This window comes from Periplaneta americana, chromosome 2 (assembly GCF_040183065.1).
Source record: "Periplaneta americana isolate PAMFEO1 chromosome 2, P.americana_PAMFEO1_priV1, whole genome shotgun sequence".
Lineage (NCBI taxonomy): Eukaryota > Metazoa > Arthropoda > Insecta > Blattodea > Blattidae > Periplaneta > Periplaneta americana.
In genome coordinates, this window is record NC_091118.1 from 217,502,696 (window position 1) to 217,521,458 (window position 18,763).

Consider the following 18,763-nt stretch of genomic DNA (forward strand, 5'->3'; position numbering starts at 1 on the left):
TCAGGGAGCTGTTTGAGCAAAAATTGCAACAATATATTTAATATATTAATAACAAAACCATATAGGCCTAGGTAAACAATATGTATATGAAATATTCACACACTACTACAAACTGAAGACTGCATATTTTTGGACGATTAATACTTCCCACTCCGCTCGGCTCGGCTTGGCTGTAGCAACAAAAGAATCTACCTGCAACCCCCGCACCGATGGCAAGAATACCTCAGGTCCAGCGCTAAACTCGTCGGAGGAAGACAGTACGTACATGAAGATCGGTAGAGGGGTGGAGTGTGCAGTGCTCGCGCGGGAACAAAATTTCAAAGGCAGGTTGAGGGAGTGGAACTTAAAATGCAATTTTATTGACACTGGTTTTAAACTTCCCTTCTCAATGTCTAAATTGAAGGTTTTTTTGTTTAAATTAAATGTAATTGAAATAAATAGTTGGAAGGTTTTGAAATAAAAGCCCGGTATAAACCATCCCTAATCATTTCAAGATTATGAAAAATTTATGGCAAGATACACACAAGGGAGGATCTTTTTGTGAACTTATAAATTATATGTTTGAGTCGCCCAGTGTTCTTCAAAGGTTGGCGCCACTGCTCCCAGCAATAGTTCTATTGAAAGCGCATCCAGTCAGCATCATAGACTAAGTAACCGCCTCTCTGAAACAAATCAGCGATGGTGAGATATTAATCGAAATGGCCCAGACTTTTGGGCCACCCAGTACCATTACGAACAACAGGCCTAGGTATACAGATTGAGGCACTCGGTCTGTAGATAATCCTGCTTGCTCTCTTCTCTCTTCCTGACGTTTTCCTGAAACCCGGAACAAGACGGCGACACTTTCTCCAGCGGCAACCTCATTCGGGGGTTATGTAAACAGTCGGCCGACAATCTATCTTAAATGTCAAATGAAACGCCGCGCAATTCAGAAAATGTTCTTAACCTATCGTATTCTAAAGTTAAATACATTGAGATTATGTACGCCGACCTGTTTAGCTTATCTGAAATACATGTGATTTATTTATTCACATACATCACAATACATAGGGGGCAATAACAGATTAACGTTTTCGACATGGTATGCCATATAATATCGTAATAACAAGATATGAACACAAATCATACGACTTTAGGAACTTGATTCTTTACAGTTTAATTATGCATCCTAATGTACAGTCTTAAAGAATTTACAAGACTTGAGTGATTTGTAACAATTTTTGTGATAAATGCATAAGATAATGTAATTTTGTACGAAGCAACTATGGAATTCACAACACATTTCTATCTTCAGAATATTAGCTAACTAGAGAAATAATACTCGTGAATAGTTCATTCTTTATCTGTAATATTATTTTACTCTTAAGAGTCAAGAATAATGGGATTTACACACAATTTCAAATTAATGTAATTCTGAAAATATTGAGATTAGGACAAATATTTACATGACATTTTTTGCTCAGAATGTATTCGGAAATAAGCTCCGTAAGAAACGGTAAATCCTCGTGAATCACCCTGTATATCCAAGTAGGCTACATTGCACGGTATTCCAGGTGTTCTGATTACATTAGTGAACTCAGAAGACGGGGAATTCAACATTTCACTAATAATTTGAAAGTGTTAATTTGAGGGCTACAAGTTTTTTTTTTCGTTTCTAATTAATGTGTTAAATACAGTCTCAATCCAACAAATATTGTCTATTGGCCATACTGCACCTTTACCAGAATCCAAGGAACCTTTAATGTTAATTACTTGGAAAGTAATATTCATACTGAGTAATATTCCAATTCCAAAATAATTGTATTTTCCAAAATTTCCATTAATCTCCGCCAAGAGTACAAATCAATCTCCGCCGACACCATTATTAAAAACACAAATGATAAAATGAATCTCCATAAATACCTGCCCCTGTACGTAATACATCAGTTGTGTTATAAAACACAAATAAACAATAAATTGAAACACGTATTGAAATTGACACACATTGATATTCCTCCGGAAGTCTAAACGCGAACCAGAGGATCTGCTTTGAATAGAACTTCGTCATTTTATCGTACGTTGTGCGAACTGCTTGTGGTGATATAATGAGTTACGTCACGTAATTTGATTCTCAAGTTAGTATCAGCGTGCACTTAGTATGGGGGATTGCTATTTCTGATCCTGAAATTAGATCTATACACAGTAATAGCTTACTTTACTATATTCTCGTGTATTCGTAAAAATTAAAATTATCTGCAAAAGAGATTTATCGCCAGGGTAGTACACTAACTGGCATTGCTTCGTTTCGTGCCTGGAGCACTCTAGTCAAGCAAGCATGGCGCTCGAGGAATCCTTCACCGATCCATAATTTGCTTTCACTGCACAACACCAGAGGCTGGTTTTTGTTAAGTGGATTTTTCCATTCCGAAGAACAACCCGTCATCAGCTCCTGCGTTTCTACGACTTGGCGTGAAACTAATCTGACAAATGAAGTGTGATGATCTGGGCTGCGCACACACGGCGTCATTCTGAAAATACTGAAGCTAAATATATTCATAACTCATAAGTCATAACATTAAATTACATTTGCCTTCAGAATAATGATTTTTACAACTGCAACACGCTTTCTCCACAAAGCAATTAGTAGGAAGTGAACACAGTATAATTATGTGTTACATAATGTGCGGTCTACGTAAGAGCTGACTTCCCACAGAAGCACAGAGGTTCGCTCCCCGGTGTCTGTTCGGAGTGCCTGCCTGAACGCTTAGGTTTTTCGGTGTGTTTTCTCGACTACTCGCCACCCAATGCGTAACCCAATTTTTCACGGTTACTGATAAAATTACAACACACTACGGATTCAAAACGCCTCGTAATACTTGAAAAATGTGTAATGGATACAAAAATGATGTTGGATAGTTTAAAATACAACAACAATATAAATATTTCAGGCGTACAGTGAGAAAACTCTCAGAATTTGAACTTACCATTTAAAAGAATTTTTGGATGAATTCCATTTATAACTAGACCCGGGAATATTTTTACAAGGAACCAATAATAGTCTGCAAGCATGATGATCTTTCTTTATATCGCCTTTCCATTTCAGATATTTCTGATGAAATCTTTCCCCATGCTCGTCGTTTACCGCTCCAAAGTTAGGAGGAAAGAAATCCAAATGAGAATGTAAAAGTGTATTTTGAGAGACATATTACACTCCATTTTCTCATATGCACTTAACATGATTTCCACAACAAGATCTATGTAGTTGTCTGCCCTAGAATTTCCAAGGAAATTTAAGCAAAATATATTTGAAAGCACATCACGCTATTTTTTCTGTAACGGAAAGTTTTCCCTCAAACAAAGAGTCAGCAATAACTTTGTGAATTTGTGCACCGATGAATATGTCCTCTTTTAATTTCCATTCACTCAAACTGGTAAATATTTCTTTTAAATACTGAAAACCACACCCTTGTTTGTTCATTGCGTAGACCTCAAATTAAATTGTTACGAAATTGCTGTATAGAAGGGACCAATATATTTTTATTTATTATAAGTACAAAAAAACATGCCAACAACCATAAGAAACCGGAAATAGGTCATAAACTCATAAAATGCATTAGCTTTTGTTTTGATTTACAACCTCTAACTCACGTCAGATGTTTCCTGGAGGAGCGCTTATCGAAAAGTGAAATCATAGTATATTTTTTAAATGTTACGTGATACGAAGAAAAAAGATACATTTTCGTATTCAGCACACACCAAACTATAAGAGACACATTGTTGTAAGTCGGAGCAAAATTCTTGTTGTTCAGTGTAACAGGCATCTCACCTCTGATAGAGATTCTGGTTGATATGTAGGCTTACATCTGTTACCAGGCAGTAGTGATGGGCGAAGTTGTTCTTTTCCCGGAACAGTTCCGACTGTTCCGGTTCCGAAAAAATACTATGTTCCAAATAACAGTTCCGAAATAACAGTCACCAGTGGTGATGAGTCGGAGTCGTTGAGTCGTTCAAACGAACGGTACAGTACCCTCCCTCTTTACCATGCTGCTCACACTGGAGCACTCATAGGTATGACATAGTACACATTCTTATCTATAGATGGCACTGCAATGCACATTCGAATCGATTTTGGAAAATTGCTGTGCATGCGGATAGAACTCAAAAGCTTAATGTTAGTAATTAAACAGCTGTTGACTACAAGGACAGAATACAACACTTTGTTTTCGTACATAAAGTTATAAAGACATGGTAGCCAACTAAAAAAAATAACATAACATTTAAAACATATGGTATGTAATTTCTCTTCTCTCTATTACATAATAAAAAAAAACAAATCATTAATTTTTATTTTTACTTTTCTTAATGCAGTTATAATAATAATAATAATAATAATAATAATAATAATAATAATAATAATAATAAATATTACAATTTCATAAATAAAAAAGATATATATTGGCAGTACTGAAACCTGGAAACCCCGCAGTGGGTTAGTAAAATGGTGGAATCGCATCTTTACCAAAGTGTAATTTAAACTTCGCATTAAACCTCGCTCTCCAAATCAGTACTTATATGGGTAGTTTCCAACAAATAATGCTACAACATTTTTGTCGTTCTTTGATAACAGAGAAGATAGCACAAAAACTTGTGCTTGTCAGACTTAACCTCAACAAACGACATACAGACATTGTAACTAAACCACTCATTACCATTTACGACTTTAACCTTTGTATAGAATCAGCTGATCAATTAATTAATAATAGTATGCGTACTTTATGACTTTGTAGAATGTTTATAAAACAGAATTAGTCAACTAATGGTGAAATAAACCATAAAGCGGGAATGAATATTACAGATTATTAAATACTTACTATAACATTACAGATGATTGGCCAGTCTTACAAATGTTGATATTAAAGTTCGCGCCACCGCAAGGATTTCAATTTCCATGCGCCCCCCTCCAACCACGTGAGAGTTTCAAGTACCAACTTCATCCAACGAAGTTCCAAGTATAACATAAAGAACAACGAGAACAGTGTAACTGCAGCTGTCGGTTCATCGGAACAAGCTCCGACGTTCCGACTGTTATCTCGGAGTCGGAACATACCTTGTGCAACGCGGTACTGCGAGCCCGCAACAGCTGGGCAAGTGAGCAGCTCGGAGTCGGAACACTGTTATTTCGGAACAGGAGGTCCCGACCTACTGTTCATTTTTGCAACAGTTCCGAGAGAGTCGGAACATACCCTGTGCAACGCGGTACTGCGAGCCCGCAACAGCTGGGCAAGTGAGCAGCTCGGAGTCGGAACACTGTTATTTCGGAACAGGAGGTTCCGACCTACTGTTCATTTTTGCAACAGTTCCGAGACCGGAACAGTTCCAAAATAACTGTTGTGTTATTTTTTACCCATCTCTACCAGGCAGTACATCTCACTTGACGATATGTGTCAGAGGAACAACAATTGTTTGTATACATCTGAAATCTGATTGGAGTTGCAACCAGTCTTCGGACAGCTGACTAACAACACCAGTCACGTGCTACATGAAATTTATTTAAAATTTAAACCAATGGCGGGTACGTTGAATAACAAAATCATTGTCACAATGGTGGCTGTTCGAAGACATGACATTGGTGGCTCACATGGAGATTCCCTCACCCCTTCCTCTGTACTGTCAGTCAAACTGTTTCTGTGGAAATTCATCCACGCGTTAGATGACGGTTTATCGTAATCCTTCAAGAGAGTAGGGCTGTTATCTTCTCAGCCGAACAGCCGATGAAGAGTGCCAGTCAATAAGTCTGTAGGATACAGTCGTCTTCCGTTCGACACTCCAGCATGCCATTTCATAAGAAATCACGTTTTGGAGTAACTCGCCGTCGACTCCTGACGGCAGCCCAGTCAGGGGCGGCTCGTCCATAAGAGCTGCGGACCTGCAGCACTCCCTGCTTTGACAGGAAAATAAAAATATTTGTTTTAATTTGTAGAAGAATTGTTACAGCTTTTATTGGCAAATTGCTTTATATTTCATCTGGCCGGGTATATGTACTATTATCTTATGCATAATCTTTTTGCTTGTCGACTGTATTAGAATTGACACTGCATTCAAAGTCGTCCTGGGATCTGCAGGGTGGGACAGCTCATAGAGAGTGTGTCTTGCATGGTCAGGGGGTAGAGAGGTGAAGGGAAGCAGAGGGAAACTGCCGCTGTTTAAAACCCATATTTCGCTGCAGTGGCTTGCAGAGCCAGGCCACAAGGGATCTTTCCTCTCCTCCCACACCGCTATTGTAATGCTGCGTCAAAAGGATTCTCTATTCCCTTGAAGCTCAATGACAATATTTTTATTTTCTTTTCACATACTTATTGTTGTAGAATCTTATCGAGATAATATAACGAAATTAATATTGTATTTTGTCTTATTATTACGTATATATCCAGCCTCCAGTAGAACCTAATATTTGCCTTAGCTCAAAATGATTGCACGAGTAGAATCCTTTTGATATAGCACGTAAAATACGGAAGAGACTTATTTTCCAGTTTTAGAAAATTGTTGACCATCAGTATATCTGAGTGTTGCTTTGGTGTGACGTCTTAGTACCGTAACTTAACCAGTGCAAATGTGGAAGCATGAGTGTGTGTGAATTACAGAATATTAACTTTATTTTTCTCAACTTCCCCTTGCGGAGAAGATTGATGCAATGAAGTAGGGTCGTCCGTTACCCGACTTAAATCTTACTTAAGCTTCATCCAGCCGAAATAGTGCATATATGTAAGGAAGTATAATAATGAAATTTACGCTAAGCATTTGTGGTTACGTGGATGTGAACAAAAAAAATTCTGTATTTTGTTTTCCTTGCCTCCTCTTCGGTGGTGATACTGCATGGACTAGGAGTGGTGTGACAGATTTAGGACATTTGCCCCTAAAAGTTAAAAAGCACAAATCTTCGCAGTCTCGCCTGGAAAATATTGTTTCATTGGCTATGTTAGGCAAAGCTAATATTGCTGCGCAATTAAATGAAGCGAACAGGACAAACATTCTCAAACATAATCAAGAAGTGAGAAAAAAATCGTGAAATTAGTTTACAAAATATTGATTGTATCAAATTTTGTCGCCAATATGAACTTCCCCTTAGGGGACGTGATGAAAAAATGATTCGAAGAACCCTGATGTGTTTCGTGGGTTGCTACAGTTCTTTAGTAAGCTAAAAGAGCCTCTCAAAAATCATTTGGAACATGCCACTGTTTAAAGGTAATTCTAAAACAATTCAGGATGAACTGGTAGATTGCATGTTGAGTGTCTGCCGAAATTCAGACTGAAATCGATGGTATTAGTTTTTCTTTAGCGATTATGGCAAATAATGCCATAGACATCTCCCAACTAAGTCAGGAAGTTTTGATTTTTCGATATGTAGTGCATTTATTTTTGTCCTATACTTATTAGTAATGATATCAGAAATGAAAGTTGTATGTACCAAAATCTACTGCAGCTCCCCAATCCACAAGTTCACGAGCCGCCACTGAGCCCAGTGCTAGTTACTTGTATTCAAGTGGAAAAACAATTTAAAATGAACCGAAAGTACAACTTCCGGCCTGTGCTATTCAGCTGTCGCGAGATAAAATATAAAAGGAATATAATTTGAATTTTGGCCACTCTATTCCATTATCTCCTGGCTTAGTTGCATGAAGAGTGGCGCCTTGTTGGTGTCTCTTATGAGGTTTAAACCTGTCTTCGGACAGTTGGCTGAAAAACAACAGCCATCTGAATGTCTGTTCCGGGAATCAAATCAGTGAACTCACGACAATCCTCATCGTGGCTTTGTAATGTGGCAGGAGCAGTCGGTTTGTTTTGAATTCTCCTGCGCGGCATTACTGATGTCATAAACTAAACAGTTGAAGGCAACGTTTGGTCGTGCAACGGGCGCTTGCGTAACCATCATCCGTATTTTCTTCCGTCTCGTGATTATTACTATTACATTATTAGCAACAATATTATTGTCAACAGTAATAATGAACTCTTTTCTTTCCTGATTAGAATGTAATTGAATGTGATTGATATGTCACGTGACTCGAAAACGTAATTTCATTTGTGTGACGTTCCAGAATACGTTATACCAAATCTTACCTGATGCAAGCAGTCCTAATCACCGTGGTTACTACACAAACATTACTTCATCTGTTCCTGTCCCTCGCTTGCGTTCATTGCACATCATGGGCCATATTCATAGACATTTCGCAGCACGCGCTACGAGCGTACTGAGCTAGCCCCGGCTATCCACTGGTTACTAGTACAGAATTCAAATCATATCCTATCGCTAACACTGGTTTATGAATACGAAAAACGCTGATCATCCACCGGAAGCCCGCGCTAAAAATGTCTATGAATACGGCCCCATGTTACCTGTTAAAAGATCTCAAAACATGGTTTGATAGCAATCTGCTTCACTTAAATGTTAATAAGACCGGATATATTCACTTTCACAATTCTCAAAAGAGAAATTTGAAGGACATTAATATTTCTATTCAAGATCAATACTTATGTAAATGGGAAACTACTAAATTCTTGGGCGTTACATTTGATGATTGTTTGTCTTGGAGACCCCATTGCACGAGTTTAATTTCTAAGCTCAATAGCATTTGTTATCAAATCAGAATTTTGAGGACGATAATAAATCACGATGTATTAATGTCTTATTATTTCGCACACGTCGAGTCAAGGCTTTCATCTGGTATTTGTTTTTGGGGATCTGAACCATGCTGAATGACATATTTATTGCTCAAAAGCGTATTGTCAAATGCATAGCGGGCGTTGACAGTAGGACCTCTTGTAGGGAACATTTTTTACAATATAATATTCTTACTGTTTATGGTTTATACATTTTTAATGTTTTACTACTAATTTATAAAAATCTGCCTGATTTTCACCAAAATTGTGATTTCCATACCTACGACACTCGTAACAAAAATAGTTTAACTATTCCAGCTCACCACCTTACAAACACTAGTAGAACCTATATGGTCTTTGGTATCAAAATCTACAATAGTTTGCCTGATTACATCAAATATACAAAAAATTCTCTCAAATTTAGGAATTATATAAAAACGAAATTAATAAAATTGTGTCCCTACAATCTTGAGGATGCACGCATGGGCCCTTGCAATGAATAATGTTTTTTATATTTGACTTATTTTACATTAAATTGTAATTGTATATATTCGACCATGTCTATGCATACATTATGCCATCGACAATAAAGTTCTATCTATCTATCTATCTATCTATCTATCTATCTATCTATCTATCTATCTATCTATCTATCTATCTATCTATCTATCTATCTATCTATCTATCTATCTATCTATCTATCTATCTATCTATCTATCTATCTATCTATCTATCTATCTATCTATCTATCTATCTATCTATCTATCTATCTATCTACCTATCTATCCATCTATCCATCTATCCATCCATCTATCTAGGGCCTATCTACGCTTCACGGTGAATATCGCTTTCAGGACTCACTTGATAGCGATTCTCAACCGGAGGACCGCGGCCCTCTGAGAGTCGGACGAGCACTTAAGGGGAGATGTGAACATAATAATAATAATAATAATAATAATAATAATAATAATAATAAGAATAAGAATAATAATTTATTATTATTATTATTATTATAACAACTTTTAAAAGTTTATCTCTGAAAATTTAAAATCCGAATATTTTACTTTAAATAAAAGCATATTTAAACTGTCTTCTTTTTTAATGCGTTGTCTATTCTATCGTCACACCGCAGCTCGGGTCTGGGGAGAGGACAGCACTATAGCAATGCGGGGAAAGGGGAGGGGCCTCATCATCAAAGAGGTTGAGAAACAGATAAAAAACATGAATCTTTTGTGGCAAAGTATGAAATCTCACCTTCATAAACTGTCAACGAGCGGCACTCGTGCACTCTGGCACGGGTAGGAATTCTGTTGGGTTTTCCCCGAGGCTTTCGGAACTGTAAGGCAAATGTCAGCTAATTCTATGGCGAATCTCAGCGTTATCCATCACCATCGCTACATAACACACAGCTGGTATCAGGGGGTGTAACTCTTGTAATGGAAGTTGTGTCCTTATAGAAGTTCCTTTGTTTGCCGTATTGGGTCAGAGTGTGCCAGCTCTGTTCTAACGGGAATGATGGGAAGAAATTGCTTCTAAATGTTGCCAAACAGACAATTTTAAACACATATTATGAATACCCATTATTTACAGGATTTCTCACTTTAACAACATTGATATTATTATTATTAAACTACAAAATCGTCTCTCTGCAGACCACAGTCGATTTACAATTTCAGTCGAAGACAAAGTAGCTATACGTATTGGAATTTAGCGCAGTACAGTATATACAGTCACGAAACTTGAGTTGTTGAGGGTACTAGGAGCAATAGACTGTGCCAGTACTATTTCGCATTGTCTGTGATGAGGCGACAGTAGCGATCCCAGTGGTTAGCAACTATCTATGGATGCATATTCCCTACGTATTGAGCTTCGTGACTGTACAACTAGACTGTGGTATTAGTCTCATTTGTCCAGTTGGTCAGCGATTACATGTTGGCAAACCTGTTACATTTGACTAATGTGAACAGACAGGATAGCAGAGGGAATATGTTGTCAATGGTTTTGAGTTTAATGTTCAACCATTATAATTATTCATATCTATACGTCAAACCAAAAACCATATGTGGTATACATTGTGGTTAAACATTTCAATTAAACTGATAAACCATTACGCTCCTTTGGGGAGTAATATGTAAAATGTTGTTGTTGTTCCTGAGTCAACTGTCCGAAGAAAGTCTGAACCTCTTAAGTGATACCAAAAATCACCACTTATGAGGTAACTAGGCCAGGAGATAATGGGGTAGGGTGACCAGTTCCTTTCCCCCTCATGAAAAATATTATAAAATAATATTGTTGGTATAATGGGTAGCTGTAATACCGATCGGACTGTGTAACATGAGATGTAGTTCCGATTTTTGCCACCATTGGCTTGGATTTAACATCGCTTCAATAGTCTCTCAAGGATATACAATTACCCGACCATTCTGTTTGTGGAACGTCAGTTTCTTGTACCCTAGATCATATATGTAACAGATATGTCGGGGTTATAGGCTTTGAGGTTAACAACTTTTGTCAGGTTTACTACGCTGCTATCTAGTTGTTACATAAGGAGTCACGTCATAATTCCCATTTGAATTGCATTAGCGACTGTGCTGCCATCTCGTGTTCGTTTACGGCGGACGGGTGGCGATCCTGGCGGTTGTTCTCCTCAAAGTGCTGCCGATTTTAACGTAGCGAGGAGTTATCTGTTACATATATGATCTAGGCTTGTACTAATACACAGCGCGCCGCTGTTACGTCACCTGCGCAGTACGATCGCTCTCTTATTCAAGTCATAGACTATGTATTTCTCTCTTCCACTAAGTACCAACATTGGTAACAATGTAAGGTCGCAGCGTCGCTGTTTACGTTCCACATACAAAATGGTCACTTAGTAAGTTGGGGTCTTTCTCTGTTATTGTCTATGGCTGACATCACTTTGGTTTGGAATGTAGCCAGACAGGAGCATGGCCACGAGGTTCAAGTGTGGGACACATGCAACATAGCTATTACCTAGTTACTTTTATTTCATTTTCTCTTTTTTTATCCATATTCCATGATAGAAACATCCCCATACGCACACAATAATATGACTACAGTATAAATATTGAATCTAGAAGACAAGCGTGGTGTTTGCGTCATCTTGTGGTGCAAGTTGTTGTAAGCAACGAGTGAATATTGTTTTCACTGATAACATGGTCTGTACTGTTCCTCTTTAAATCAAAACTTCTCCTCAACTACAATTTATGCGGGAAAACACATGTGAGTACTTCAACCAGTTAATGTCGTCATACGAAAAATAATATTCTTTCAAATGCACACAAACTTCAGACTGTTTCTTACATGGAAAATTAAAACTGAAACATTCACTCTCTTTCAGCGATAGATAAAAGGCTAGAGAAGTACTTTAATAAAAAAAAAATTAATCGGGATTTACGTTTAAATTTGGCATTCTGACCCCATCAGATGAAATGCTTGTCACAAGAAATCCCAGTGATTGCATGAAACGTCTGTACTCGCATTAAAGTAATCAATACTTTCTTTATCATGGCAATGTGTTTTATTGTATGCCCATAACCATGGATGGGCAACTCGTGCTCACAAAGTGCAAAAAAACCTTGAAAGAGAGAAAGACAGACGGAGCCAGCCGCAGCAGTTACAAGTTGTTTGTACACATCAAGATTTCAGGTATAACTCCCTGTAAAGTTGATTGAATAATTTCGAGGGAAAAATTGTTCCGGAGCCGGGTATCGAACCCGGGACCTTTGGTTTAACGTACCAACGCTCTACCACTGAGCTACACCCGAGTAGCTCAGTGGTAGAGCGTTGGTACGTTAAACCAAAGGTCCCGGGTTCGATACCCGGCTCCGGAACAATTTTTCCCTCGAAATTATTCAAGTTGTTTGTAGTTTCGCTGCAAAAGCCACGCTGCGCTCTGGCGGCTCATGCAGGTGGTCGTGATATCTACTCCATGATTTGAATTTCAGAATGAAGCTGGTACAATAATTATAGTAATTTTAGACAGACAGTACCTAAACACATAACAAAATTATATATTTCCTAGCTTTCTAAATTAGTTTAGTACTGGAAACAAACCTGAATACAACCTTTTCAAGATACAACAAATATAGCTGCAACACTTATTTATTATTACACTATTTGTTAATATTTCTTATTGTATGTCTTATTTGAAACATAGAACTCGAGAATTTACAAGTATTTATACATTAAAGAGTATTCCTCTATTTTCAGAAATGTAAAGTCTATATTCGCAAACAAACATAAATTCACGGAAGTATTTTTTACATGTCACGGCAGATGAAATAAACTTACTTGTAAGCTCTTTCTGTACATTGAGAGCTTTTACACTTCTGTCTTGTATTAAACTCTGACTCAAGGACATAGTACATATGGAAGCAAAAAGTATATTTGAAAATTCTGACTAAGGCAGCATTACGAACAGTTCGATTCCTGATTTCGCTGGAATCTGAGTGGCGCCCTGTTTTGCAGATTTATCAATTCAAGTTATAAACTTTCAGGATCTTCTATCGGCTGTAAGCCAAAAGAATTTAAGAAAAATCTCGATTCTTTGTCAATTGTCACTGTTTCTCCAAACTTACCAGTGAATTCTGCTGTAGGTCTTGAAGTAGGGTCTTATATTTGATAAGATTTTCTTATCACTCTTCAAGATAGTTTATAGTCAAAGAAAGTGAAGTTGTCTATGTTCTACATGATACTGCCACATTTCAAATTTATCCATAAATGTTCTTAGCTAGTCGATTATATGTCGTGCAATTCTGTAACTCGCACGCACAACGTGCTAACGATATTTGATATCAGTATCACCTTGTTGATATCCCATTTTTACCTTAAGCTTTTCTAAAGCATATCTAGACAGTGTTTCTTTACTAAAATCTTCACTGTGTTTATTTGTAACATAAAATGTCATGCGTAAGAAAGCTAATAGAACATAATACAAGCTTTACCTCCTTTCTTAATAAAAAATCTTTCTCTTTCGACTCATCACTAAAGGGAAATGATCTGGGGATTATATTGTTTTTCACTTAAAACGAGCCGCCACTTACTGCAGACGCAGCAAACTTGTATACAGACACTACAGCTAGTACAGAGTCCGTTCTACCTGCACTGAGGTTGTGTTCACACTTCGAGAGCACGAGTTGCCCACCCATGCCCATAACCCATACATCCAAAATGTCCATGAAGAACATTACGTAGTGACTAGAGCGAGGCGGACGGAAGGCGAGTTCACTTCACACTTCTCTTTCTATGTGCCACGAAAGATATCAGATGTCGAAACTTTACAACTTTTCTGTCTTAGCTTCATGTCCATGGGTGGGCAACTCGTGCTCTCAAAGTGTGAACACAACCTCAGTGCAGATAGAACAGACTCTGTACTAGCTGTAGTGCATGTATGCCGTTCTTGCAAGACACAAGTTTACTCGCTTCTGCAATAAGTGGCGGCTCGATTTAAGTGAAAAACAATATAATACCCAGATCATTTCCTTCAGTGATGAGTCGAAAGAGAAAGATTCTTTTTATTAAGAAGGGAGATAAAGCTTGTATTATGTCCTATTACACTTTCTTACGCACGACATTTTATGTTGCTAATAATAAACATAGTGAAGGTTTTAGTAAAGGAATATTGTCTAGATATGCTTTAGAATAGCTAAAGGTAAAAATTGGATATCAACAAGGTGAGACTGATATCAAATATCGTTAGCAAGTTATGCTTTCGAGTTACAGAAGTGCATGACATATGATCGACTAGCTAAGAGCATTTATGGATAAATTTGAAATCTGACAGTATCATGTAGAACATAGACAACTTCACTTTCTTTGACTATAAACTATCTTGAAGAGTGATAAGAAAATCTTCTTATCAAATGTAAGACCGTACTTCACGACCTACAGCAGAATTCACTGGTAAGTTTGGAGAAACAGTGACAATTGACAAGGAATCGAGATTTTTCTGAAATCCTTTCGGCTTACAGCCGATAGCAGATTCTGAAAGTTTACAGCATGTATTGATAAATCTACAGAACAGCACGCCATTCAAATTCCATCGAAATCAGGAATCGAACCGATCGTAATACTGCCTAAGCCACAATTTCCAAATATACTCTTTGCTTCCACATTATGAGCTTGAGTCAGAGTTTAATACAATAAAGAAGTGTAAGAGCTCTCAATATACTGAAAGAGCTTAGAAGTAATTTATTTCATCTGCCGTGACAGGTACAAAATATTTCCTTGAATTTGTGATTATTTGGGAACAGAGACTATTACCTTTCTGAGAAAAGAGGAATACTCTTTAATGTATAAAGACTTGTAAATTCTAGCGTTATATGTTTCAAATAAGACATATAATGAGAAATATTAACAAATAGTGTAATAATAAATAAGTGTTGCAGCTATATTTGTTGTATCTTGAAAAGGTTGTATTCAGTTTATGTTTCCAGTACTAAACTAATTTACAAAGCTAGGAAATAATATAATTTTGTTATGTGTGCTTAGGTACAGTCTGTCTAAAATTACTATAATTATTGTACCAGCGTCATTCTGAAATTCAAATCATGGAGTAGATATCACGACCACCTGCATGAGCCGCCAGAGCGCACCGTGACTTTTGCAGCGAAACTACAAACAACTTGCAACTGCTGCGGATGGCTTCGTCTGTCTTTCCCCCTTTCAAGGTTTTTTAGCACTTTGTGAGCACGAGTTTCTCATCCCTATTCATGTCAAAAAGGCAGATCAGATTCATTAAATCCTTATTTTATTACTGTATTACTACCAAAACTACACTTTCCCTTATCCGAAACATGTTTTAACAATGAGACACGAAATTAATTTTTAAAAATTGTAAAGTACTGATAGGACATAAGATATTGTTTCTGATCTTAAATCAGGAACAGACAATACAGTAGCATAAATAAAACAAGATTTAAGTTTATAGCACCCGATCATACAGACGAAGTTCATCGAAAGGAGTAAAGTTATAGGAATTATTGATGAAATAATATAAACATTGTAATATAAATAAGACGAAGTGTAAATAATTTATATCGCCCTATCGCACGGTCGAAGTTCATCGAAAGAAATTACTAAGCAATCCAAATCATACCGACAGCTACATAGCACACCTTGATCTTCAATGTCTCGCAATGCCATCGTAAGTTATTATACCGAAATGGAAAGAGCAGCTGACCGAATTTCCTTTCATAAAACTCACGATTAACTCAAAAACGTTGGGTGATGGGAATATTTTGTAAACAGATCTGAAATCAATGCAAAGATTTTTATAGAAGCCAAAGGTTGAGTCTAGAGTCCCTCGCCAAGCGAATACTCTTTCTTAATTTTTCTCTCGCGCTGACCCTCCCCCATCTAATGTGAAAATAGAAAATTATTGCCGCTTCCATGACGTTTTGTCCACAATCAATAAAATTCTCGTCCATGACTACAATTCGTCCAATATTACACTTCGTCCAGTTTTCAAATTAAATCTACCTCCAAGTCCAAGCAGAATAAAATCACACTATCAACATTGTTTTATATATTCTTATTTTAGCTTTTCTTGAGACACACCTGGACTTCATAGTTTTATTCAATGCCCAAAGACCTCGATTCCCAGCTGCAATCTCAGGAGTGATTGGTCGGATGTTCTGAGGGAGGCTAAGGCTAAACTATAAGGGCCGTAATGCCAATGATGGTGATGATGATGATGATGATGATGATGATGATGGTGATGATGATGATGATGATGATGATGATGATGATGATGATGATGATGATGATGATGATGATGAACATTGTTAGTGCGTAGTACAAATGGCATTACGACATCCCTACAAATTTTTAGTGGATCCAATATGGCACACATTATTTCATTAAGAGATAAAAAACCGGTATAGGGCTACAATAATTTTATCATTACTATCATTTTCATTAATTAAACAAAAATCACAAGATGTCTTGGAAAAGAGAGACAAGAGGAGTGGATTAGAGGATTCTACTCCTCTTGGCGAGATTTGTAATGCTAGATCAGTGGGCGTCAGCACTCGCTGAAATGGGTTACGGGTGAGCACTACGCACCTTCGTGCGGGAGGAAGCAGCCACGGTGCACGCTGGTGCTGTAGAGTAGTGTGCTGATGACCGCTGTGCTAGATGTTCAGAAACAACATCGACCAGCAGGTCTACTGGCGCACAGTAATCTACAAGCTTAAATTACGCACCGAAAATAAAGATCTCGATTCAGAGTTACTGATAAGACTATATTTTCCAAATCTGCATTAAAAAAATGCTGTATTCATTTATCATAATTCCAAAACAATTGAAAGGTATGGACCAAAATCATTTAAGGACAAAACATTGCGACGGGGCCATTGCCATTGGACGAAATGTATTGTACGTATTGTCGTCAGTGGATCAGTTTGCCGATTTCAAGCCAACTTTTTAAGGCGTACATGTCTATTTTGAACAGATCGCTTCGAAGTTAGCATTTTCCCCTCATTAAAAAAAAAAGATTTTGATTTCGAGTTGTTCTATGCTTTTCCTTAGACATTGACCCAACAATCATACAAGTTACATTCGATTTAAACTCTTTATACGTGTGCAAACATATGCGTGTGTGTATAAATATTTATATCGTTAATATATTCAGTATATGCAATATAATTATACATGTCTTTACATGTACAATAATGTAGGCCTACTATAGTTTCGGAAGCAAAGTACAATAGCTTGGCTTTTCAAATATGGCAACACTGGACTCGAGGCACACATCGATCATGCGAGAAGTAGGAGTGATAGAAATGCTCGTCGCCGTCCATTGTTGCCAGTCATACAATTAGCAACTATATTAAAACACCAACTCATATGACTTTCAAATTAATTCATTTAACAATATCGGCCCGGGACGTACAGGTCTATCTTATTTCGGACACTTCCCGAAATCGAAGAAGAATGGTCACCTCTCCTGGTTAAATGCGTACTGTAATTTCACACATCAATAGTCCACGGTACAACCATTCAAATTTTGCACTCTGTAATTTGGTAGCTGTAATGAAGATTGAAGTGAAATCACTCCAGCTGTCCAGCTATCTATGAACCATGACACTTGTACAATCTTTAATCACAGTACAGAATGCTTCTTAGTCGTAAGGTGCGAAGTTTCATGACTGTCATGCCCTAGACGGCACCGTTACAACATGCCCAAGACGGAGTTCCACGACCAGCTATAACACATTTGAAGGATAAAAATATAGGCCTACTCCACGTTCCCCTCGTCAACTGCAGGCGGCGATCCTATTACAACTGATCTTCATTCCATAGAAAGATTTAAGTGCCCGGTACTCGTTCGTAAAAATATGTAATAAAACTGGTTCTAAGGTTTACAGTACAGAAGAGAGAGAGGGAACTTGTACACGTTTTACTCTCACTTGCTCGTGTCCTCTTCATGTCGATAGGTCGAAATGTCGTAATCAAACCACGCAAAAGTATCGCACGGTTACGTCTAGTTTTTATAACAAAATATAACATAAGCTGCCTAGCCCATTGGCAGGAAATGTAAATTACAATTATTACTATTGCTGGCAAGGTAATTTGTTCACAAGCAAGGAGGAAACACGAAACATTATGTGACGTAACACATCTGAAGCCGTTGGCCACGCTGACGCGTAACCTTCGTAATGGACGGAGCATATTGTTGCGTGGAGAGCGGAGAGTTCGAGTGGTGCCAACCTACCGCAAGGAGATCTTGGTGTGCTGTCGCGTGCTTTCAGTCAGTGAGGTGCCAGCGACGGGCGTGCTGCTAGTTCACGCTGCGGAAGGCGCTATGAATCACGCTGAACAAGGTAAGACTCGTTCCATTATAGTCGCAAGCGGAATAGACTGAATTTTTGCGGTAGAACTACACAATTCATTCTCCACCGATAGGAGCGCTTATCTAAGATACGAAAATGCATTTCTTTTAAAATGCTTTCTGTTCGTACATAATAGGTTTCTTTGGATTCTTGCTCTTTACAAGAAATCTAATAACATAAACTGAAACAAGTAGATAATATTAAAACAAGGACAGTCAATGAACTGTAGGACATAACTACTGTATATTATTGCTCTTTACTCGTATTGGTGGTCT

At 37.6% G+C, this 18,763-nt stretch overlaps 1 protein-coding gene across 1 annotated transcript in view; it reads left to right on the forward strand.

Annotated features, from left to right (window-relative positions):
• Nucleotides 1–18,118: 18,118 nt before the first annotated feature.
• The window catches only part of LOC138695135 (protein rolling stone-like), a 152,317-nt gene continuing 151,672 nt past the window's right edge, over nt 18,119–18,763 (forward strand). Inside the window, exon 1 of the mRNA XM_069819562.1 lies at nt 18,119–18,479. The gene's annotated coding sequence lies outside the window, so the exon portion shown is untranslated. The remainder of the gene's footprint in view (nt 18,480–18,763) is intronic.